General features: G+C 36.3%; 2 long non-coding RNA genes across 3 annotated transcripts in view; one reads left to right on the top strand and one right to left on the bottom strand.

Moving 5' to 3' along the window:
* LOC120318410 overlaps window positions 1-1,016 on the bottom strand; it is a 78,079-nt gene extending 77,063 nt beyond the window's left edge. For both annotated transcript variants that reach the window (XR_005559486.1, XR_005559488.1), the window contains exon 1: window positions 870-1,016. This is a non-coding gene — a long non-coding RNA (uncharacterized LOC120318410). The remainder of the gene's footprint in view (window positions 1-869) is intronic.
* Window positions 1,017-3,862: 2,846 nt separating this feature from the next.
* Window positions 3,863-13,288, top strand: LOC120318405. Its single transcript, XR_005559483.1, has 6 exons — window positions 3,863-3,947; window positions 4,052-4,170; window positions 7,883-7,967; window positions 9,141-9,291; window positions 11,288-11,404; window positions 13,179-13,288. It is a non-coding gene; the product is annotated as an uncharacterized LOC120318405 (long non-coding RNA).
* The last annotated feature ends 11,577 nt before the right edge of the window (window positions 13,289-24,865 follow it).

Genomic DNA, 24,865 nt, shown 5'->3' with positions numbered 1-24,865 from the left:
GAGGGTTTGGACCCTCTCCCAAGTCTTGGAAATAACACAGAACAACACAGACAAACATATATACACAAATACTGTTAAAACATTTATTTAAACATATGACTTGTCCTGCAAAAAGCGAGAAAAATCATGAGGTGATTCCAACCAAAAGTGGTTTTTAGGGCCCTTAATCATCTCCCATTTTTCTCACCATTCCAAGCCCAAGCATAATGTTCTGGGTGGCCACACACACATACATACATACATATACCAACACAAAAGCACCACCAGACATTGTCTGATGGGGTTAAACGTAACAGCCACATGAAGTTTCAAACCATTCCAATTGTTCAAAACATATTGCAGAGGAGTACATTTTGAGTTAATTTATGTCTTTAAATTACTCTGACGATTCCCCTTATTATCTTTTTTCTACTTCAAGATAGTTCTGCTAATATTTTTCTTGTGGGGGTGTATGATGGCTGGGAAGAAGCAAAAGAATTAGCCTCTTCAGAAGGAGCTAGAAATCCAATTAAAGATCTTTTATGAGGAATAAATTTTACTTGGTTGTAATCAGAAGGGGGGCTGGTAGTTAATTGCTGCCCTTCTGAAGCATCTGAGCCACATTTTTCCACTGCTTGACAGCACTGAATACTATTGATGTCTGTACTGGAGCCCAAGGTTCAAGATGTAAAGTATGCCCTCTCTTTTAGCCTAAGCATCCAATGCTCAGGATTCCAAGGGCAATATTTCCCTACCTCAGCTGTCAGCTTCCTTATGTCTGCCTCAGGCTCTAGCAGGAATCTGAGTTCCTGTGCCTGTACGTGTAACAGGAATATGAGTTCCTGTGGTTGCTTCTGCTGGTGCTGAGATAATTTGCGACCCATACTTACCACTGAGGGGTCCCGTAGGATGAAAGTGCATTTAGAGGTCTATTCCAGACGATGGTAAGTATGTTGGTTGTCGCTCTTCCCCGGAGGGGGTTCCCAAAGGTCCCTGTTCGGGTCGCCAACTGTAGTAATCAGTGCTCAGTCATTGCAGGGTGCAAATATGGCTGCTCCTATGCAGCGTTTTATTGTTTATATACAGTTTTACAAGCAGCAAAAGTTCTACATGGCAACAGCATTTCATTGGTTAAACACCTAACCAATCCTTAAGAATACAGAAGCCAGAGGCACAAAACAGGGAGCAGTTGACAATAACATCTTGTGGGTGTGAGCTAGCTGATATCAAGCAGGCAAGGTCATTGCACAAGCCTGCGTACTTTCACATTGCCATGGTGATGTGAAGGAATGAGATAGATGCAGAGAGGAGGGGCACACAGGCTTTGGAGGGGTAGTTTTCTGCACACAACCTCTGCCTTGCCCCCACCTTTATGCTGAAATTGATAGACTTGTTGCATTGTTCTGAAACAGAAGGTCCATAACCTGGTGGTTCTCCTGGACTCACATCTATCACTTATGCAGCAGGTGGAAGCTAAGAGATATATGAGACCAAGGTAAAGGTCAACACTCTTAAACAATCTTTAATGATGAACAGATGTCAATTGTGCTAGGAGGGCAGATGTACAGATTCATCTTGTGTACCAATTCTGCTATTCTGATATTGGCAGGCACTGCTTACAGTCACTCATATCTTGGTCACTGCAATGTCCTCTACATTGGGCTGCCTTTGAAGAGTGTCTATACTTCAAATGTTATAGAATAAAGCAGTATAAGCAATTATATGAGCTCCTAGAACAGCACGTTATACTTAGTTCCACAAACTGCACTGGTGGCCAATTTGCTTCTGGGTCTAATTTAAGGTGCTAGTGTTTAAAGCCATTCATGGCATGAATGGGACCTGCCTCTCCCTAGTTACATCAGTATGCCCCAATAGATCTGGCAGAAAATGCATGCTGCAGGTACCATCAGCTAGGGACCTATATTTGATGAGTCTCAGGAGAAGTGCCTTCTCTGCCATGGTGTCAACATTATGGAACATTATTTTCCCCAAGATTAAATTAATTCCATCCCTTTTGATATTTCAGAAGTCTTGCCAAAACCTGGGTATGTTATTAGGTCTAGGTCTCCCAGGGAACTGGGAGCGGGTTCCATTGTTGAGGTGGTTATTCTTCTCTCTTTGCCTAGGATTTGTAGAACATGCTCCTGTTAATAATATGAAGTCAAATCATATATAGTAGGCTGCATAAGTCAAAACACCACTTTATATTGTGCATTAACAGAGGGATAGAATTTGTGCATTAACAGAGAGATAGAATCAAGATCATGTGAAGTATTAATACCACTTTACAATACCTTGGTAAGGCCACACTTGGAATACTGCATCCAGTTTTGGTCACCACGATGTAAAAAAGAAGTTGAGACTCTAGAAAGAGTACAGAGAAGAGCAACAAAGATGATTAGGGGACTGGAGGCTAAAGCATATAAGGAACGGCTGCTGGAATTGGGTATGTCTAGTTTAATGAAGAGAAGGATGAGTGGTGACATGGTGGCAATGTTCCAATATCTCAGGGGCTGCCACAAAGAAGAGGAAGTCAAGCTATTTTCCAAAGCGCCTGAAGGCAGGACATGGAGCAACAGATGGAAACTAATCAAGGAGAGAAGCAATCTAGAACTAAGGAGAAACTTTTTGACAGTTAGAACAATTAACCAGTGGAACAACCTGCCTCCAAAAGCGGTGAATGCTCCAACATTGGAAGTTTTTAAGAAGAGACTGGGCAGCCATTTGTCTGAAGTGGTATAGGGTTTCCTGCCTGAGCAGGGGGTTGGACTAGATGACCTCCAAGATCCCTTCCAACTTTATTATTATTATTATTATTATTATTATTACTACTACTACTACTACTACTACTACTACTACTACTCTACTACTATACTACTACCTTGCAGGCTGTGGCATTCTGAATTGATTGGGTGATCTTAAAGGCAGATCCAGTAGAATGCCATGTTATATTATATAGGATCTCCCATCCTAAAAAGGGATGCCCAGTGCACCAATCAAAACTGGGCAAAGGTGCTCTTTCATCACATCTTAATTTCACTAAACCTGTACATTTATTCATACATTGTCTTTTGTTTTTTAAACTTCTCACCTTTCTCTTTTTGAGGATGTCTCTCCCTCCCTCCAATCACAACTTTTTGACTTGACCCTTTCCTCCTAACTGCATATTGTCAATTCATTGTTATTTGTCATGCAATGTTTCTGATTTCTCTTTACATTCCCTATCACTTTCTGCCTTATTACCTGGATCTCCTGTGCTATTCCCTCTACAGTATATTCTGTTCCTACTCTATCAACTGATCATACTCAACCATATTTTGGATGGTTCTTCTTCCTTTGTACAGACTATCCAAGAAAGATTATTGGAAATGCTCTACAACCAGGATAAAGACAGCCTTGATAAGTCTAAACAATTAACTCAAAGTAAATGAAATGAATTAAGGCAGGAATAAAATTAAAATTCTACGTTTAAACTGAAAGTATTCTGTGCACAAATATAGAAGAACAAAGTTCTTGAATGGAAGAGGGAATGGGAGAAATGACACCTTTCCCAGAGATCTTACTTAAAGATGATTCCTTCTATTATGTAAAATCAGTTGTTTTCATCACTGTTGTAGAGAGGGGAGGAAATTATGGCTAATCCAACCATCTCTATTCCCAATAGCCTTACCAATAGGAACAGAGTTCTGACATTGCTTAAAGAGACCATCTGATTAGTGGATAAAGCATGGAGTGAGGGAGTGACAGAATAGCTCTGTTTGTCTTTCTTTCATCTGTTATGGAACTATTGTAATGGCTGCTGCTAAGTGATAATTGAGGAAAATTCTAAGGCAGCTGTCACATAGCAACAGAACAACCTTTCCTCTTTGGTACCTAGTTGACAGGACCAGAGTTCACTTCCTGTGTGGATAACAGGAAGGAGGGAGGTGAAAATTCAGGGAGACTTAATCACTTCTTCATTGCTTATGGTGTGTAAGGTTTTGATTAAGGCCGAGAATGAAAAGAGTGAAAATGTAGTCATAATGGTTGAGGTGTGGTTTAACTTTCTCTTCTAATGTCTTTTCTTTCATAGAAAAGAGAGACTTGTGAACTTGCTTTGGGAGAGAGTTTGGAAATCCTCAAAGGGGCTGTGACTCACACAAAGAAACAAATGCTGGTGCTCTTCATGCATTCATTTGGACCAGTGACACAGTGAGCAACATTTGGGAAGCATTTTCTTTATTGTTTTGGAAAGTTTGGGGAGATGTTAGATACTTCAAATGTTTCTAGAGTTATAAAGGCCACAAAATTGCATATGGGAAGAAGCAACTAGTCAGTGAGCAATATTTTTTTTTCCTTTTTTGTATTTGATTTCATTTGGTGTGATAGCAGGGGAGAGTTCAAGCCCAAGACCCCCTCTTTTGTTGTGGTCCTCAGGGCATAATGCTTTCCCACTATTATTTAACACCTACGTGAGGCCAAAGAGGAAGGTCATTTGCCAGCATGGGAGGTCAGAGATCATCAGATGATAGCTCATTGCACTTCCCCACATGGATCTGGCATATAATTTGAGGATTCTCTTGGATTTGCAGTTTCTGCTTGAAGAACAAGTGGCTGTTATAGCAAAAGGAGCCTTTGCAAATGTCATGTCAGTTAAATTCTTTCTTGGACTGAGAAGCTGTTCTAATGATCACTCATGCCTTAATCAGTTCACATTTAGGCTTCTGCAATGTAGTCTAGATCAATGGTAGTCAATGTGGTCCCTACCGCCCACTAGTGGGCGTTCCAGCTTCCATGGTGGGCGGTAGGGGTTTTGTCCAATACTGAAGCACTTTCCTTTTTTTAATTTAATTGACTTTTTAAAAAAATTTCATAGCATTATTTAAAAACATTTTTATTAGGTTTTCATAAAATTCCCCGTGACAATTTAAATTTCTGAAAATATACTATTTGTATCGCTCGCGCATAAGTTTAATTCATGTTATGTAAGTGAAACTAAATGGCGCTATAGTGTGACCGCAAACAAAAGATCCTCATCTCAGAATAGCTCATGCATCTCCCCCCACACCACCCAGCTGTAACAGACAAGCAGAGCTGGTAGCCGGCGCCCCCCCCCAAACCCAATCCACAATGCGCGAGAGGCATGCACAGATGACAATACACAGTCCAGGCTCTTTTGTTTGCAGTCGCACTGGTCAGTACGCAGTTAGATTTGTGAGAGTGAGCATGTGCCTACAGCTTCAAACAAAATATTGTGAGTCCATGACTCAAAAAAAGAAATACGCTCGTGGCTATTTGGCAGAGTATCTGAAGATGGGTTTCATAGAATCTGTTGTAAATAAACAACATCCAATGTGTTTATTGTGTCATAAAACATTATCCAATGAGGCAATGAAGCCAAGTCGATTGTGAGAACATCTTTCTACAAAGCACCCAAATGATAAGGACAAGCCCATTGAATATTTTCAGGAAATATATAAAATATTTCAAAATCGTTCAACAATCGTTGCATCATTTAAGAAACAACATGCAGCAAACGAAGATGGATTAATTGCCGCTTATCACATTTCACAATTAATTGCAAAAAGTGGTAAAAGCTATAATATTGGAGAAACTATAATAATACCCTCTATAAAAGAATTTATCTCAACAGTAATGCATCAGGATATACCTGAAATTTTAAAAACGTTGCCCCTAAGCAATAGCACAGTAAAGTGATGAATTGAAGAAATGACAGTTAATGTTAAAAAAAACCTGATAAGTATTCTCCAAATTGCATTTTCCATGCAATTGGACGAGTCTACCATTGCAGATAATAATGCTTTATTGATGGTATAGGTACGTTATTTTGATGAAAACAATACATTACGAGAAGAAATGCTATTCGCAATAAATCTCATTACAGATACAAGAGGATTAACTATATTTAATACTGTGAAATCATACTTTACAAAAAATAATGTTACTTTGAATAATATTGTTGCATACGCTACTCATGGAGCACCATCAATGGTAGGTCGCTATTGTGGATTTGTTACTTATTTGAAGGAAGAAGTGCCAAATGTTTTATGTATTCATTGTGTGGTGCACAGATAACATCTTGTAGGAAAACATCTAAGTACAAGTCTCCGTTCATCATTAACTATAATAATTCCAGCCATAAACAAGATCAAATCCAATGCAAAAAATGATAGAATGTTTCGACAGCTTTGCCAGGACAAAAATGAAGATTTTATTATGTTACTTTTGCAAACAGAAGTTCAGTGGCTGTCAAAGGGTACATCTTTGGCTCATTTTGTAGCATTATATGATAGTGTCATACAATTTTTTGAAAGTAATAACGAGACCAATCTGTGTCAACAGTTAAAAACAGTAAAGAATGATGCCTTTTATTTGGCAGATATTTTCAAGAGATTTTATGATGTCAATTTGCAGCTTCAAGGAGCTAATAAAATTCTTATAGGTTGCCAAAGTATTGTGTCATTATTTATTGACAAACTTGAACTACTTCGTTATAATCTATTGAAGAGAGAATTTCATCAGTTTCCTGAATTATCATCTATAAAAGATGATGTAACTCCAGAGGATATTGACAGATTCAGTAGCCACCTCAACGAACTTAAATTGGACACGGAAAAACGATTTGAATATATTTTGAAATTGAAGGTGTATGACTGGATGAAAAATCCTTTTACCGCAAATATTGAAGAGGCTGATACAACTTGCCAAGAAGAACTGTTAGAAATTAGATATGATGAAGAAAGTAAACATAAATTCGATATTGGTGGATATGAAAACCTATGGCAAAGTAAAAAAATGCCTGTCTTATATCCAAATATGTGGAAAATGATATTCGGTTTATTGATACGTTTCCCTACCTCATATCTTGTGGAATCAGGCTTTAGTGCTGTTAATCATATTATGACCAAAGAAAGAAACCACCTGAATATTTCCAAAAGAGGAGACCTTCGTTTGTTCCTTACAAAAATTGAGCCAGATATCCAGTATTTAGTTTTGCAGCATCAGTCTCAGGGATCTCATTAATAATTTAATTAATTAAATGTAATTTCATCAGACTTCATGCTTCTATGTATGCAAAGTATAAATAAAAAGATAGATTTAACTACAATAAGTTGTTTTATAAAGATTTATTCTGCCAAACTTAGCGAAAGTCCGACATAAAGTATTTGGTAAGCAATTATTATTATATGCTTTAACTTTCTATAACTTTGCTTTATACCTTTTATAAAGTAAAGTTACTTCCCTACTTTATAAATCACCATTACTGTGGAACCGGTGGGCGGTTAGAAAATTTTACTACTAACAGAGATACAAAAGTGAGCGGTAGGTATAAAAAGGTTGACTACTCCTGGTCTAGATGGAGGTATCTGTGAGGACCATAAGTTAGAATTGGTATAAAATGTACCCGGTCAAATAATTATAATGTTACCAGTTGGCTTCCAGGTGCAGTTCAGAAATGCTGTTTACCAATTATAAAACTCTAATAGCTTGGAGATTAAATCTGAGTGATCACCTTTCTCCACTTATGTATTAGATCCTGTTTATTAGATCTGGTAGAGTTGGCATGCTCCAAATCCCACCAATCAAACAAATCTTAGACACATAATTTTTCCATAGTCATCCCTGCTTTCTGGAATAGTATTCCCTGAGAAGTGGTAGAATATAAAAAAAATGGTCTTCACAATCATATGAAAAGGACCTGAGCCTGGGGTAAAATGTAATATATGTCTTAGGTAAGGCCCTCAAACAAACATAAAGGAAGGAAATGGTGAAGCAAATTCATAATTGCATATCAAGTATATGATAGAAAAGTAATGCACCAAAATATATTAATTTAGGAGCTAATGCTTGCAAAAAACCCTGGACATTGCTCAGTAATATTTTCTTATCTTTTCCCTTTTAGCAGTATCAGAATCCTACATGCTTTATTATGAAGATCCTTAACCTTATATGTGTGCTCTTCTGCATAGCCTTTTTGTTTACTCCAGGTAAAAAAAAAATTAATTAACCAACCATAAAGAAAAATAGGTGAACCTTTAAATACTAAAGTGGTGAGCCATGTTCCTTTTCCCACTTTTTAAAGATTGGAGCAAAACCACACAGATGCAAAATAAGAATTAAGCAATTCAGTCGTTTCCCTGTTGTCCACCATTTTACTGTCTCTTTGTGTATCTCCCTCCCTCTCTACCTCCATCTTTGTGTGTGTGTGTCTCTCTCTCTCTGTGTGTGTGTGCATATTTTTGTGGTGTGTGTGAGAGAGAGAGAAAGAGAGAATTTAGCATTTATTGCAAGTCTCAACTTATTCTGACCCTAAATCTTCTTGATTAAAACCTTACACATTCAAGTTTGGGCTATTTCCTGCTGTTCTACTTTTGTTTTATGGCCTTTCCATTTTTTTTAAACCTTAACCTTATTTTCTCAGTTATCAATGTCCTTTCTTATACTCCTGCCAGTTTCACTGAGGTTCTCCCATTTTTTTCTTTTTCTTTTTTGCAGTCTTAATTATCTCATTTTTTTTCAGAACTTCTCACCTCTTTTCTCCTTCTCTCCCTTCTCACTACAGATTCACTTTAAAGACTATCAGATTACCCACAAAAGACATTTTCCAACCACATTCTTCCCAGTACTTGTGAAGTACATCCGACTTCTCACCAAATGTCCTTCTTGTACATAGAATAAACTATGGTCCAGTAATCCAAAATGTTCTTGATGATGCCATTTTTTGAGCCAACAGTTCACCCCCAGAATTCTCTGTTTTTCTTGGCTGTAAAATTCTTCTGGAAGGGATAAGGTTTTAATTCTACATTATTTTCTTCTTGATGAATATTCTCCAACTGATACTATCTGAATATACTGAGACAGCATGACAATTGGAAATGATTGGCCCAAGTCTTGGGAAAACATGATATAGATCTTGTTTCCCAATAATTATTGTTAAAAAGATTTTCTTGCTTTTTCTTAATATAGTCACTACTAACTGTTTCCTTCCAGATTTCTCATTAAATATTTAAGGAATATTTCATTTGGCCTTTCAGACTATAGTAACTTCCTTTTTTAAAATGCCCTTTCTCCTATTGCTTACTGTATTTACTTTTTCCTCATTCATTCTGTTGCATATAAGGATAAGGCTAATTCTGACCCATTTTGTTTTGTTTTTGTAGGAACTGGAAATACAATTAAAACAGAAAAAGAATGTCACGCTGCTGATGGCTATTGCAAGATGGGGGAATGTTTATATCCTAAATTTAAGCTCATTGGATTCTGTAGGAAAGTTTTTTATTGCTGCAAAAAGAATGTACAAAGGAACAATAGGTATGTTACTGTTCACCAGAACATGGAAGTGAATAGAATTTATACATACATTCTCAATATTGCAGGAACAGGCAATAATAATGATGAAGGTAATAATAATAGAAATATGTAAATCCTGCTCAAGTATACATATCTTTCTGTGACCCATATATCTGAATTTTGCTAAAAGAGAAATATATCTTTTACATTTTGACCAGAATGGTATCTATTGAAACTGGGGGGAGGGGCATATGCGAAGATAAACATTACAGTCTGTTTATTTATTTTAAAAATACAGTTGAAGAACAAGATTTTTTTTAAAAAAAAAGTATCAATTTTCATTTGCAAATTTCCACAAAACGGGGTTTTAAGAAAAGGAATGGTAGGAATGCATGGTAGATGGCAATGGGAAAACTGAACAGACAGGGTTATGAATGAAGAAAATGCCAAGGTGTAGGAGGACAGAGAAAGTGATGGGATTGAAATTAGGATAAAAAAATATATGGCTATAACTTTTTTTTTTAAAAAAAATCTAAAGTTATCCTATACAACATCTTTTTCTATGTAACTACCTCATTTTGATGCAACTTTGAGAAATGTTGATTTTGCTTTGAGAAATGTCTCACAAGAAATGTATGTATTATTTTTTGCTATGAGTATTATTCATTTTGATATATTTTATAAATTGGTTCCATTTCTTTTGCATCCATAACAATGGCTTCTTACTGGTTGGAGCAGAAGAAAGCAGTGACCTTCTTCTAGGGTTGTTTCTCATTAACCAATAACTTAAAGACATGTTATCTTTGCATACGGAAGCTATCTTTAGGTACCAGGACCAGTAACTATTGATACTTCTGTAGACAATGCTTGGCTTTGTTTCCAAGTGTAATTTCACACTAAACTTCTAATATAAGTTAAGGCAAAATATCCCCACATGGGCAAATCACTTTATCTTAATCAATATGCATGGATGTTGTCATAGTTAAACCATGACAGTGAAATTAACAGCCAGTAAGATGATTGAAGCTTTCTTATTCAATCCCATTTTACAAACCATTCATGCTAGAAAAAAAAGTATTCATACATTGGAACTATAAGAATTATTTTTTCATAAAGCCTTACTATAGGAACACACATTAAAAAAAAAAGAAATTGGAAATTTGTCAGTTGGTAGCAAAAAGCTTGCAAATATCAATGTTCCTAGTATTCACTTTACTTTACTTGAAAACTGTGTTTGTGAATCTAATCCAAGAATTTAAAATGCTGAAATCGACATGCATAAGAAAAAAGCTTAACACTTAACACGGTGTTCAGTTCTTTTTTCATGCCAAAATTATTTATTAAATTTAACAGTGTTGAAATTTACATAAGAGTCTTCATTTACAATCTTACTCAATAAACTTTAAAGTGTGATTGATAATGATAAAATCTGTGTTAAAGAACATTTGAATCTTATGAGTTTAAGGAACTGGAAGATTTGGCTTCTTTATTTGTTGGCATAAACTTTTATGTATAGTGTTCTAATGTGAAGACCAATGGATTTTTGGGGGGAATGGTATAATCTTAAAAGTAAAAGCAAGTTTAATTTTTGGCTGTCACTATAAAATTATATAGCAAATGGTATGTGTTTGGATTTAAACCATTTAGTTGGTCACAAATGAACTGAAATATGTAGATTAAATTCTGGTTAATGCTAGAATCCAGTCTTTCCCAGTCCAACATTTATCAGATTAAATAACTTTATTATTTGTTATGTCAAGATGATAGGACATGTAGTACAAGACATTTGGCCAGGACTGTGATATTATAGGACTACTGAAGATTGTATATTCAAATATATACATGATAAATAATGTAAAACGTTTTCTTAAACTTAAGATATCCAGGCTGGAGAGCTAAATGTGTAGATGATTAGATTCATCTTCCTGTATTAACCTCTGTATGAGGGGAAAATAAAAAAATCAAATAAAAGATATGCAATGAAAAATTCCTAACTGTATTCCTTTTCTGTATGCAGGATTGGCATGAATCATAAATTAATGCATGTGTGGTTGCGTAAGCGTAACAATGATATGTTTGGGAGCAACTAGCTATGTGAAAATCACTGAAGGAAGTATCATGCAGTAAAAAAATAGTAAGTCCTGCTGATAGTGAGTTGTGTGACAAGTAACAGACGTGGAAAAGTGATATATGGATGCCAGCTTGAGTAAGCATGTCATAACAATAAAATGGTGCCAAATTTTTCATATTTAAAACAATAAACTGACAAGCAGTATGTGAGGTTTACTTTCTAAAACTATTCCCTTAGTTAAGTGTCTTAACCATGGATTGTATATACTAGCCCTTCCAGCCATTGCTACCAATGTACATCACTATGATATTGCTTCACAATTGGATGGGTATCTTTATAATTTCCTAGTGTGGAAGTTTTAGATTTATTTGTGGGTTGGTTGGGTTTACAATATTGATAGAACACCTGAACTGTGAGACACCAGGAAGGATATAATAAAACAGTAGAAACATAAATAAGATAAAAAAGACAGTGAGACATTGATTCAAGGATGGAATGCTTGCAATCACTCCATTCATGTAAAAAAATATTAAAGGGGAAAAATGCTTTGGCTGTTTTGAAGAATGTAAGAAGGGGTACTATGTGTACTTCCAGGAGAAGCATATTCCAAAACATGAGGGCCACTATCAAGAAGGTCTGCCATCTGATGAAGGTATATCTTAAAGGGAAGGGACTTCCAGCAAGACCTCTTAAGAGGGTGTATGACAATTCTCCACAGCCAACTCTCTGCAGGACAACTCACCATGGCCAACTTGCCATGGGCAACTTGCTGCAGGAAAAGAGTTACACTAATATCAAAGAAATGGTGGAATAGAATCATTGAAGAAAGGATGCAAAAGGAGCATCAGAATGAAATGTGAATGACAAAAAATAAAATATTTTTATTTATTTTAAATTGAATTGTTAAATTGTCCCACAGCGAGTTTTCCTGTGGTGAGTTGGCCATGGTGAGTTGCCCTACAGCAAATTGACCACAGTGAGTTGGCCATGACAAGTCAGTCATGATGAATTGGCCACAGTAATTTGTCTGCAGCAAGTTGTCCCATTCTACTCTCAAGATATCCAAACCCAACAATGAGAATCAATTTTGGCAACACCAAAATTCCTGAAACTCTATTAGTAGCCAGAGCAGCAATCTCAAAATCAATTATCCTGCAATGGAGGAGTTACCCTGAAGCAGTTAGACCAGGAGTAGTTTCCAAAAGTTGACCCATATTGAATTGTGGAACTATGGAGTTGTAGAGGACCATAATAATCATATAGTCTAACCTTCAGCAATGTGCAAGGAAACACTTATGAATGTTGTTGCCCAGCCTCTTATTTTGTATAGGCAACAAGTGATTGCACTAGTTAGGATACAACTTACTGTTGTAGTCTGCATAGTCATTAAGTGCAGAGATAGATTTCTGTGTAATACATGGACGTCCATTTTTTAAATTAGAGAAAGTATTTAAAGATTACACTAAAATGTTCACTCTTTTGATTGTTGGTATGGAAACAGTGATTTGGTGAAAAAAAAGGGAAAGAAAGAATATTTCCCAAAGTATTCTTTGGCTATTAATTTTTTAACAAGTTTACATGGCTATGAATTTTGAATTCATGGGATCAGGGATTTATAAAACAGCAAAAGTGAAGACACTTTATAATAAACAAATCTCTTTCTCCCTCTCTCTCTCTCTCTCTTCTCTCTCTCATTTAATTTTTTAGGTTAATAGAGCTAGAATAATTCTGCATCAGGAATTATATAAAGCTTTAGGTCTCAGGATGTAAAATTCAAGTTTAAGATGCTTCACTTTTTTTTTTTACAAAATTTTGATTTTTATATTATCTCTTTCAGCAAACCTAAAATTAATGGTTGAATGATTCAGCTCTGGGTTTGAATACCAAGAAAAATAATAATTGGAACAGCAGCCACTAGATTCATTATCAGAGCATCTGTTTGTCTCCATAGCTATTTCTACTATTGTTGCTGAAGGCAACAAGTGAAAAATAAACATTGTATAAACTATAAAATATATAAATACTATAATGACCAGTGGTTTTATTGTATGTTTTTAATTTACTTTCATAATAATCACTTTCAATTTTTGAAATTGATTGGTTTATCTTTGAATTATTCTACACAGAGAAGCAAAATTGACTTCAAGGGAAGGAAATGTTTTAAAGATATAGTCCATTTGCATTTAAAAGACAAAGGCAACTCTTTTGAAGACAGCAAACTCCACATTTTAGACAGAGAAAACTGTTGGTTTGAAAGAGGGGTCAAAGAGGCCATCTATATCAAAACTGAGCAGCCCTTTCTCAATAGAGGGGGAGGGATACGACATCATCTATCTCCAGTCTACAACACAGTCCTTTCAACAGTTCCAAGAAGGCTCCACACCCATTTGTGCCAATCAGGTGACCTTGAGGATATAGATAAACCTCCTAGTGACCACTGAATTTCTAAAATAATGCATATGTCCAGTTGTCTGTAAGGAATATAAATCCTTCCATTCTCCACCATACAGTCTGAGCTGAAGAAGCTTCTTGGATGAGAAGCGAAACGTCTTCAAAGAAAAACAAGAAAGTCCAGTTGCCTTGTGAAAAAGCACCTTTGGGACAACCTATGGATGATGTATAGTCAAGTGCATATAGTCAAGACCATGGTTTTCCCAGTTGCAATATATGGATGTGAAAGTTGGACCATAAGAAAGGCTGAGCAACAAAAAGAATTGAGGCCTTTTAACTATGGTGCTGGAGAAGACTCCTGCGAGTCCCTTGGACTGTAAGGCGTTCAAACCAGTCAGTCCTAGAAGAGATCAACCCCGACTGCTCTTTAGAAGGCCAGATCCTGAAACTCAAATACTTTGGCCACCTAATGAGAAGGAAGGACTCACTGGAAAGGGCCTAATGCTGGGAAAGATTGAGGGCAATAAAAGAAGGGGACGACAGAAAATGAGGTGGCTGGATGGAGTCACTGAAGCAGTAGGCATGAGCTTAAATGGACTCCAGAAGATGGTAGAGGACAGGAAGGCTTGGAGGAACGTTGTCCATGGGATCGCGATGGGTCAGACATGACTTCGCAGTTAACAACAACAACAATGGATGACTGAGAATCTCCACAGATATAGCATGTCCCTGCTATTCATTTAAATAACTTCATGTTTCAAATGTTTTTCAACATCATTAAAAGAAAAGAAATATCAATAAAAGATAAATGACTGAAAAATGTTCAGTGGTAATACACCTTCAAAGAAAAACAAGGAAGTCCAGTTGCCTTGTGAAAAAGCAACTTTGGGACAAGCATGACCTGGATGACTGAGAGTCTCTATAGACATAGACATTTTAGATCAAGGCATAATAAGGGAAAGGAGTGTGTAACCAGCCCTTCCTCTAAGGTACTTCGATTCTGAGGTTTACTGAACCTGGGGTGAACAGCAAATTAGGTCTTTGCTGCCACCACCTTTTGTAACAAACTGATTTCTCCATTCCACACCAGCTGTTTGGGGAACCAAGAGATGACTGAAGGGGAAATCCTTATCCCACTTTGGGTCTGGCTAAATACAGAAAGGGAAAACAAAGAAAAACTTTGGGAGGCTGTACTTTTCTCAGTTAGATCAGACAGGAATCATGACCAGATGAGCTAATTATACCTCAATCAATCATCTTTGATTTAAAACAGTTCGTTTAGTGATCATTCAAAGTTACATTACAATGGGATTGAAAAAAGTGACTTATGAGTGTTTTTTACACTTATGACCATTACAGCATCCCCATGGTCCCATGACCAAAATTCAGATACTTGAGAATTGGTTCATATTTATGATGGTTACAATGTCCTGGGGTCACATTCTTTGACCTTCTGATAAGCAAAGTCAAAGGGGAGACCAGATTCACTTAACAACCTTATTACTAACTTAAAAATGTCAGTGTTTCTGTGACAAGAAAAGTCATAAAATGGGGCAAAACTCACTTAACAAATGTTTCACTTAACAACAGAAATGTTGGGCTCAGTTGTGGTTGTAAGTCAAGGACTACCAGTAGCCAAATCTCCTGCCATCTTTTTTAAAGTCTGAAAAAAAAGGTTACCTTCTGAGTTTCTTTCTTTGCCTATTATCCATCTGTGGGCTATATATTCTCTTATTTGAATGTTCCCTAAGCAGCAGCACCCTCCCTCTGTCTCCCAAGATCATTCCCATGTACCATTGCAGTAGCTCAGCCAAGGTGGGTGATAGAAGCCAGAACTGAAACAACAACAACAACTTGATTAAAGGTACCTAAGGAACATACATTTCCACACACACACATACAATGTGCTGTCTGAAGTCAGAAAGCTATGATGCAATTCTAACTAGGAAGTGCCTTTTTCTGAACTGTCATTGTGAGGAAGTACACATCTTGCTCTCTGGCCACTGGCTATGTGCCTATATTGAACAAGGAGAGAAAACAACCATTTACTCAATTACAATTACTTTGTTACATGGGGGAATATTTCCATCCCCCCAATCACCTAAACCAGCCCAAACTATTCTATGAATTGATGGTGTCATCTAGTTTGATAATGAAACATCTGCAAGAAAACAACCAAATTCAGAGAGCACTAAGGACCCCATTATTCTATTCTTTACATCCCCAATCAGCTATCAGACATCCATATTTTAATCTACTGCATTTTATAAATAGACGATTCTTGTACCTAAAACCCTTTTTGTGGTCAAAAAGATAAGTATTATGTTACCTAGTCAAGAAAAACCTACAGTGATTGAATTGGAGAATCACACTATAAGGCAAAACAGCTTCCAAGGTTAACAATTAAGTTAGAGAAGGACTTTTAGAAACTATACAAAAAGACTACTAGTTCTTTCACATTATTATAGATAAAATAATGGTGGGTGGAAGAAGTGCATAATTTCATTGCAATGGAAGAATGATTAAAGACATGAGAAGAGAACAACATTTAACAATAACAAAATGTTCTGTAGTTGATAACTAGTTCTAGGCAGCACATAAATTCTAAAGAGGTCAAGCTACATTTATATCTCTTTGTTTTATGATTTTATAGTCTAACTAATTAAAGAAAGGATGTAACAAAGAAAAAATGTTTGTAAAGTAATTATACCATCTTGATAGTTATTAATTGCAATATTTTTAAAGTTCATTGAAGTAATTGGAACTAAGTGTTTCATTCAGAAGTTCCAGTGAAAATTATGCTATATTTTGAAGCATACTCATATGGGCAAACTTTAATGAAGTCCAATAAGCAGTGTTATTCTCTATAAAGCTCAAACAGATTAAAGATGATAATAATAATAGTGATAGTCTGTGTTTCTAAGTAATAATAATAATAATGTTATTAATAATAATAATAATAGTAAAGTTGGAAGGGACCTTGGAGGTCATTTAGTCCAACCCCCTGCTCAGGCAGGAAACCCTATACCATTTCGGAAAAATGGCTGTCTAGTCTCTTCTTAAAAACTTACAGTGTTGGAGCATTCACCGCTTCTGGAGGCAGGTTATTCCACTGGTTAATTGTTCTAGCTGTCAGGAAGTTTCTCCTTAGTTCTAGGTTGCTTCTCTCCTTGCTTAGTTTCCACCCGTTGCTTCTTGTCCTGCCTTCAGGCGCCTTGGAAAATAGCTTGACACTCTCTTCTTTATGGCTGTCCCTGAGATATTGGAACACTGCTATCATGTCCCCTCTCGTCCTTCTCTTCATTAAACTAGACATACCCAATTCCAGCAACCGTTCCTTATATGTTTTAGCCTGCAGTCCCCTAATCATCTTTGTTGCGCTTCTCTGTACTCTTTCTAGAATCTCAACATCTTTTTTACATCGCGGTGACGAAAACTGGATGCAGTATTCCAAGTGCGGCCTTACCAAGGCATTGTAAAGTGATATTAATACTTCATGTGATCTTGATCCTCTCCCTCTGTTAAGGCAGTCTAGCACTGTGTTGGCCTTTTTGGCAGCTGCAGCACACTGCTGGCTCATATTTAGGTGATTGTCCACTAGGACTCTGAGGTTCCTCTCACAGTTACTACTATTGAGCTTCAAGGTCAAAGAAAGAGACTTAGGGAGGACCCACCCTAATGCAGAGGTCCATAATCTTTTGGGTATCAGGGACCAGTTCCGTGGAGAAAAGTTTTTCTGTGGATTGGAGAGTGCATGATTTTGTGTGATGCCTGCATCCCATGGATGGGGCTTTGCTTGTTTGTGTGGACTGATTGCTGGCATGCTGCAGCCCAGTACCAGTCCACAGACTGGGGATTGGGGACCCCTGCCCTAATGGATAAATTATTTAAAAGTGGTGGTGGCAAGTTGTACCTTCAGACTTGAAGGATTCTTTTAATATAAGCATACAATGAAGCAGAATTAGCTTATCTAGTCAAACTTCCTTCTGGTGTACCTGGGAGAATTGACAAATATAGCATGGAAACTTACTCACCCTTGACTCACCACCAATCATATAAGAATAACAAAAAGAGAGAGCTGGAGATTTGGATATAGGCCACAAAAACATTAGGTAAAGAATAAATATTTCTTCATAAGTTAAGTACATTCTCTGTGTTTTATTTATTTATTATTTTTATTTATCCTGTCTTTATTATTTTATAAATAATCCAAGGTAGCAAACATACTTAATACTCATTCCTCTTGTTTTTCTTACAACAACCACCTGATGAACGAGAGAGAGTGTCCCAAAGTCATCTAGCCAGCTTTCATGCCTAGGGCAAGACTAAAACTCATTCTTAGCTTGGTGCTTTAATGAGTAAACAAACTTTGTGTTAATAATAATAGTAGTAGTAGTAGTAGTAGTAGTAGTAATAGTAATAATAATATAATAATAATAATAAAAATTGGAAGGGGACCTTGGAGGTCATTAGTCCAACCCCCTTCTCAGGCAGGAAACCCTATACCATTTCAGACAAATGGCTGTCTTAATCAAATGAACAAAGACAGCGTGCATTAATGCCCTAGGTTAAAATTATGTTTAATAATTAATAAGCATGTTATAAAAATAAATTACATTAATGAATGCATTTCTCAGAATCATGTTTTAGTGGAACTGGTGTAAGCAGGATTACTATGAAATTTCTTTATGAAAATATGAACATGAAACAACAAATAGAAAAGAACCATGGGTACAATGTGTCTCCAGAAGATGGGTGACTATAATAAGAAAGGTACATTGTCCCCATTTAAGTATCCTACAATGACACTTTCTGTGGGAAGATCAAGCCATACATTCTCAAAGGATGGAATGTGCTCAAAATGCACAATTTGATTGAAATCATGAAAAATGATATCAAAGAAAAGGCAAAGAACGTAAGTAGGAAATCTAGAATTCTAACACATCTAGAATTCTAACATATGTGTCAGAATCCAATTATATTTCATCTTTAATTATCAAATATAGAAACTCCCAATTCTGCCATAAGAGGGAGAGAAGGGGGAGAACAAAGGGGCTTTATGGCCCTCACTTCCTTCAGTACACTTCAAAGAGCTGAATGCTGAATGTGTGTTCAAGCGTTAGCATACCAAAGAAGGGTATTTGCCTTTCATGTAGTTATCTGAAGTCTCCATCCAGACGGAAGAAAGAAGAAAGGGAGTGGAATTGTGATACTTGAAACTATCACTGGAAGGGGGGTTGATTGGGTGGGACTACTGGGGAACCCCTTAAAACCTTGAATGGGAGAGCTTGGACCCCAAGTCCTGTCTAGCATGCCTGCAACCATTTTCTCTTAATAAAGGATTCCTGTTGGAAGAATTATTCCAAGAGTTCTGTCTTCTTAAGATGCAAAGTGGGGTGGGTCCTTACATTATGGGTAAGTAGCTAATTATCGAATCTTTATCTCTATGGTGTTTTAGAAATTAGAAATACAGTTTCCTAAAAGTAGAGTTAAAATATGTTATTGTAATAATAATAAAAATACCATCAAACATCCATATCTGCCTATCCCAGGTCCTGGGTAAGGACTCAATAGGTAGACAAAATCCAGTCTGAACATCTGGCTGACTGTGTGATGATCAATAATAATAATAATAATAATAATAATAATAATAATAATAATAAATGATAATTAATGATAATTAATAATAATAATAATATTTTGGAAAAATGGCTGCCCAGTCTCTTCTTAAAAACCTCGAGTGTTGGAGCATTTACCGCTTCTGGAGGCAGGTTGTTCCACTGGTTAATTGTTCTAACTGTCAGGAAGTTTCTCCTTAATTCTAGGTTGCTTCTCTCCTTGCTTAGTTTCCACCCATTGCCTCTTGTCCTGCCTTCAGGCGCCTTGGAAAACAGCTTGACACCCTCTTCTTTGTGGCAGCCCCTGAGATACTGGAACACTGCTATCATGTCCCCCCTTGTCCTTCTCCTCATTAAACTAGACATACCCAATTCCAGCAACCGTTCTTTATATGCTTTAGCCTCCAGTCCCCTAATCATTTTGTTACTCTTCTCTGTACTCTTTCTAGACTCTCAACATCTTTTTTACATAGCGGTGACCAGAACTGGATGCAGTATTCCAAGTGTGGCCTTACCAAGGCATTGTAAAGTGGTATTAACACGTCACGTGATCTTGATTATATCCCTCTGTTAATGCAGCCTAGCCCTGTGTTGGCCTTTTTGGCAGCTGCAGCACACTGCTGGCTCATATTTAGGTGATTGTCCACTTGGACTCCGAGGTCCCTCTCACAGTTACTACTATTGAGCAAGGTACCCCCTATACTATACCTGTGCACTTGGTTTTTCTTGCCTAAATGTAGAACCTTACTTTTTTCACCATTTAATTTCATTTTGTTAGATAGCGCACAGTGTTCAAGTCTATCCAGATCCTTCTGTATCTTAAGCCTCTCTTCTGGGGTGTTGGCTATTCCTGCCAGCTTGGTGTCATCTGCAAATTTGATGAGTTCCCCATCTATTCCCTCGTCCAAATCATTGATATAGATGTTGAAGAGCACTGGGCCCAGAACAGAGCCCTTGGGCACCCCACTACACACTTCCCTCCATGTAGATGTGGTTCCATGCTGAGTACGGCCGGTCAGCCAGCTATGGATCCATCTGGTGGTAGTGCTTTCTACCCCCCATTTTTCTATCTTGTCAAGTAGTAGGTTGTGATCTACTTTATCAAATGCCTTACTGAAGTCCAAGTAAATTATGTCCACAGCATTCCTCTGATCCACTAATTTTATCACTTGGTCAAAGAATGCAATAAGATTTGTCTGGCATGATCTATTTTTGACAAACCCATGTTGGCTTTTAGTAATGACTTTGTTTGCCTCTAGGTGTTCGTTGATTCTTTGTTTGATTATCTTTTCCAGGATCTTCCCAGGTATTGAGGTCAGGCTGATAGGTCTGTAATTTCCTGGGTCCATTTTTTCCCCTTTTTTGAACATGGGAACTACATCAGTTCTTTTCCAGTCCTCTGGTAATTCCCCTGGGCTCCAGGATCTTTGAAAAATATAGTTCAGTGGTTCTGAGATCACATCTGCCAGTTCCTTGAGAACCTTGGGGTGTAATCCATCTGGTCCTGGAGATTTGAACTTGTCTAGGCTGGACAGGTGCTCACTTACTATTTTCTTGCCTATCTTAACTTGTGTTTCTATTCTGTTTTTTATGGCACTATTTTTGATAGGTTGATCTGTTTTTTTCCCTTTGTGTAAAGACAGATGCAAAAAATGAGTTAAATAGTTCTGCTTTCTCCCTATTGCTTGTCACCTTCTTTCCACTTTCACCCACTATTGGACCAATCATTTCCTTCACTTTTTTCTTGTTTTTTTACATTTTGAAAGAAGCTCTTTTTTTGTCATTTCTGACTTTGGTCGCAAGCCTTAGTTCATTTTAGCCTTGGCTTTCCTTACTTCATCTTTGGAGGCTCGGGATATTTGCTGATATTCTGCCTTAGTTATGTGCCCCTCTTTCCACTTTCTATACTTGTCTTTTTCTCTTTCAATTTGTCAGAGAGTTCTTTATGCAGCCATGCTGGTTTCTTTTGAGAGCTGTTATTTTTCCTCTTTGTTGATATTGTGCTAGACTGGGCTTTTATTATCTCATTTTTCAAAATTTCCCAAGCTTCTTGAATTGTTTTCCCCTTGAGGATTCTCATCCATGGAATTCTTCCCAAGCCCTCTTTAAGTTTATTGAAATTAGCTCTCTTGAATAACATGTATTTCAGTGCCTGTTAAAGATTTAACAAATTTCAAAGATCAAGATTATCTGCAAAGCCTGAAGACTGGCTATTGTGAATACATTTAGCCAAAAATATTATTTATTGGGTTCAAACAGGTCCCAACTGATTAAAAGATCACACCTACTCATATAAATAAGTAATCAGGTTGACAATGTACTCAACTGGATATAAAATCAAAGATTGCTTATAAACTTTCTTCTGGCTTAATTTTACCTGCAAGGGTGGTAATGAGTCACTTATATATCTCAATGGATTCCAAGAGTACTTTTTCATTTAAACTAAGATCCTCTGAAGATATGAATTTAAAAATAATTGAAACTATTAATGCTTCTATTTTTAACAATTGTATAGATATAAATCAGCTATTAAGTTCTGAGACAGATGGACATTTATGAGGTTGTAAGGTTCTACATTTAGGCAAGAAAAACCAAATTCAGGTATAGTATAGGTGGTACCTGTAAGAGGGATCTTGGATTCCTAGTGGACAATCACTTAAATATGAGCCAGCAGAGTGCGGCAGCTACCAAAAAAGCCAACCCAGTGCTAGGCTGCATTAACAGAGGGACAGGATTAAGATCACGTGAAGAGTTAATACCACTTTACAATGCCTTGGTAAGGCTGCACTTGGAATACTGCATCCAGTTTTGGTCACCATGATGTAAAAAAAATGTTGAGACTCTAGAAAGAATACAGAGAAGCACAACAAAGATGATTAGGGGCTGGAGGCTAAAACATATAAGGAACGGTTGCTGGAATTGAGTATGTCTAGTTTAATGAAGAGAAGGACTAGAGCGTTCCAATTTCTCAGGGGTTGCCACAAAAAGGGAGTCAAGCTATTCTCCAAAGCACCTGAAGGCAAGACAAAAAGCAATGAATGGAAACTAACCAAAGAGAGAAGCAAGCTAGAACTAAGGAGAAATTTCCTGACAGTTAGAGCAATTAATCAGTGGAACAACCTGCCTCCAGAAGTTGTGAATGCTCCAACACTAAAAGTTTTTAAGAAGAGACTAGACAGCCATTTGTCTGAAATGGTATAAGGTTTCCTGCCTGAGCAAGGGGTTGGACTAGATGACCTCCAAGGTGCCTTCAGACTCTACTACTACTACTATTACTACTACTAAATAAATCTTTATTATCCTTTATAAAACAAAATATAAAAATTAACAAAACAAATAGAAAAATAGATAAGAGTTGAAAAAAGATATGAGACAGAAGTGCAAAAAAAGTAAAAACTGCAGAAAGAAACAAATTTCCAAATTCTTTTACAGAAGATATAGGTAAAACTTAAATTTAGCCTTCACTTTAACATTAAACTATAGCTTCCATTGTTTCAAACAATTTTACTAGTCATTGAATTTGTACGTCATATTTGATTTTTCTTTCCATTTCATGCAAATATAGATGGACATTTATAGTTATATTTTCTTTCATTCATTTGATTGATCTGGATTTCTCTGAGTGCATGAAAAATCTATTTTGGAGAACCAATTATAATTTTAAATCATAAGAACTAAATCTTGAACAAATGTACCTTTAAACATTTTTCAGTCATTTGTCTTATATTGTTATTTCTTTTCTTTTAGTGATGTTGAATAAAATTTGAATCATGAAGATGTTTACTTTTTTTTCTTTGATTTTCTTCTTAGCACTCCTGTCTGTTTCAGGTAAGATATACAAACATAAGGGAATAATTAAAAGTAGTATTTGTTGGGTTTGCTATACTGCCTAGAAACAAACATTTAAATAAAATGGGTAAGCAGAGAGGATAAAAGGAAGAGGTAATATTTTTAAGAAAGTTTCCCAACTTTAAAACTGGGGTATTTTGGGGTTTGCAAAGATTTTTGAGAATGATAATATCTATGTGAGTTTATTTTCCAAGACAACTGTAATATTTTTAGTTATTTTTTTATCAATATTTTTAGGGATTATGGTCTTATACTAGAGGATAGGTTCTGCTCCTGGGAGAAAAAGAAATGTTTTATTCTATAAAGGTAACCATTTGAAAACTGTAATTTCTCAGCCTAACTTTGATTGGTGTGTTCGTCTGTCTGCTGACATACTGTCAAATAAAATTTTGCCTCTGCTTCAAGTAACTTGTCCTTTGTTTTCTTTGAAAGACCTGGCCTAGATTGAACCCAAATTTTTATTATAACAGGGTCTATTCTTCCCCTTATCATTATAAGAAATCCCTATTATCTCTTTTGTTTTCAGTCAGCTTTTAAAACAATTACCTTCTTGTTTTTCCATATTGTGGAAATTGTTTAGACAGATAGAATGCTTCAAACAAAGTTTCCTGTTATCGTTCATTTTTTTTTTCAGATTGACCTGGGAACTGACAGGTCCATTTGTAAATAGACTATGTTCATCCAGGACTTAATTGTAGATGAGCAGGTAGACTTAAATCTGGGTGGTGGTATCCCATCTTAGGAAAGTGTAGAGACTGACCTCAGAGGTTTTTATGGGAGCTTCTCCAGCCTCAGACTGAGCATTTTTGACAAACACTATTGAGAATACCTAAAAAAAGTTATTCTATTTTACATCAGTCTTGATTCAAAACAGGAAAGGCATTGTATAGATGTGTGCTATAAATACATCCTGTGAATGGAGAAAATGCTTGTATTCTTTAAAATGTTAATTTTTTTATAATGAATATAAAATCTAATTGATTGTATCTTCTTTTTTGCAGGAATTAAAACAGATATATGGGGTGATTCAGAGTGTATTAAATTTGGAGGTATATGCAAGCACTGGCCTTGTAGACCATTCAGACGAATAGGGTTTTGTGTGTATAATACCTATTGCTGCAAAGAGTAAGTATAACCTGCACTGCTTTGTTTCATTCTTGTTCCATTCCAAAAGTTGCTCACAATGCTATGAAGCACAAACAAAATTAATCACATCATGATTCAACCTAATCAGTTCCAAAGGAATTTACCAATATTAATAAATCAATCATTTGAAGTAAAGGCTAAAGAAATTCAGGAAACGTGCCAGGAAGAAGAGATTGTCTGTAATCCTTGAATGCCATCATCTGCCAGAAAGGAACCTTGATTTGAAGTTCCTCAAAAAAAACTAAAACTCTAAATGCAGATATGATATACATGTATAAGAAACAAAACTGCAACCCTATGACTAAAAGGAAATCATGGGATAAGAAGATTTTTTTTGCAGTGAAATTGTGAACAGGATCAATACTAGACAAGTGCTTTTTTAAATGGTTTGTAAATAGTCTAGTATGCTGACACCATACCATTTTTAGATTAACTAGATAAACATGCATTATCTACTAGCCACAAATTTTCTGTAGAAACTGTAAACAATGAAAAGAATATAGTAGTAGAAAAAAATTAA

Source organism: Crotalus tigris, unplaced genomic scaffold (assembly GCF_016545835.1).
Source record: "Crotalus tigris isolate CLP2741 ecotype Arizona unplaced genomic scaffold, ASM1654583v1 scf7180000017598.18339901613:2243638, whole genome shotgun sequence".
Taxonomy (NCBI): Eukaryota; Metazoa; Chordata; class Lepidosauria; order Squamata; family Viperidae; genus Crotalus; species Crotalus tigris.
Note: the sequence above shows the minus strand (reverse complement) of the source record. Positions and strands in the feature narration are given on the sequence as shown.